Source organism: Mus caroli, chromosome 3 (genome assembly GCF_900094665.2).
Source record: "Mus caroli chromosome 3, CAROLI_EIJ_v1.1, whole genome shotgun sequence".
Taxonomy (NCBI): domain Eukaryota; kingdom Metazoa; phylum Chordata; class Mammalia; order Rodentia; family Muridae; genus Mus; species Mus caroli.
In genome coordinates, this window is record NC_034572.1 from 92,812,465 (window position 1) to 92,813,874 (window position 1,410).

Sequence of the window (1,410 nt, forward strand, 5' to 3'; positions counted from 1 at the left end):
ACACCATAATCCAGGCAACTCTTATAAGGACAACATCTAATTGGGGTGGCTTACAGGTTCAGAGACTCAGTCTATTATCATCAAGGCAAGAGAATGGCAGCATCGAGACAGGTATGGTACAGGAGGACTAAGAGTTCTACATCTTCATCTGACAGAAGCTAGGCAAAGTCTGATTTCCAAGTAGCTAGGATGAGTGTAATAAAACACATTCCCACAGTGACAAATCAATTCAAACAAATTCTCAACTCCTAAAGTACGACTTATTGGGTCAAACATATACAAACTATCACAGAAAGCATTGGAAAGCTTTAAGTGGGCGTTAATGTGCTATCCTAGTAGGAATGTGGATGACTTTGTTGCTGAGGGTGACATGAACACACTCATTCAACAGAAGTGTGGCTTTGGAGGTTTTAGAGGAAAAGAATTTTAGTATGTTGTGGAAAGTCTGTTCTCGTGATATTTTGCTTAATAATACTGCTACTTTTTGCCCTTGTTTAAAGAGTCTGCCTGACACTTAAGTGGAGAGAGACAAGTTAACTACATTGACAAAAGAGGTCTCAAAAAATCCAATTTAGAGTCTGTGCTGTACCTTAGCCTCATTAACAGTATTTAGATGAACTGGAGCAAACTTAGAAAGAAAAGTACAAAATGTATATGTTGTAGTAGATGATTAATCCATTCTAACCACTCTGGCGGTGATTAGTTCCTTGCTATCTGCCCAGTGTCCTTTGTTCCCAAATGAAAGACACATATGCAGCCTTCTACCTTAATATGACTTAAATAACTCAATGATAAGTCCCTTCCCAAACCTACACATGGCTAATACCTTCCCTCCTCTTTCCTAAGTTATTACTGACTAAAATCTATATTCCATCTTTACTGCTGTTTACCAAATTGGGGGGCTTCCCTAGGGCTACTCCTCTCCAGCTCTTACATGATTGATATGTTCTCTCTTCTGCATCTCTCAGTTCTGGACCTGACTGCTTTCTTGGCATTGCACTCCTACATCATCTTCTCCTCTCTATCCTTCCTCTTGCCTATGAATACTACAGTTCCCCTTCTGTCTCTTTCCTAGCCATTGACTACCAGAAACTTTATTTACCAATAAGACCCAAATGGGGGCAGAGCCCTTCAGTGTCTTACATATGGATTCTGGGATTTTCATGCAATTTTGGGAACCCAAATAGCATAATACTTGCATTAGACCAAATCCACAAAATTTCCCATTTTTGTCCATTAACAAGTCATTTTCTCTTAGATATACAATGAGCATTGTTATAGCAGTTATGTAGACTATAAGGTATGATATGCAATAATAACATTGAATGCATGAATTTTGTCAATTTAGGTACATTTCTCTAACATCTATCTTAACTTAAAGAGCTTACAATTCCATACCTGAATTATTTT

At 38.1% G+C, this 1,410-nt stretch overlaps 2 protein-coding genes across 5 annotated transcripts in view; one reads left to right on the top strand and one right to left on the bottom strand.

Annotated features, from left to right (window-relative positions):
• The window catches only part of LOC110290813 (3 beta-hydroxysteroid dehydrogenase/Delta 5-->4-isomerase type 3-like), a 63,558-nt gene that overhangs the window by 28,167 nt on the left and 33,981 nt on the right, over positions 1-1,410 (bottom strand). The window lies entirely within an intron of this gene.
• Positions 1-1,410, top strand: part of LOC110290978 (3 beta-hydroxysteroid dehydrogenase/Delta 5-->4-isomerase type 3-like) — a 10,627-nt gene that overhangs the window by 6,352 nt on the left and 2,865 nt on the right. The gene's annotated exons all lie outside the window — the stretch shown is intronic.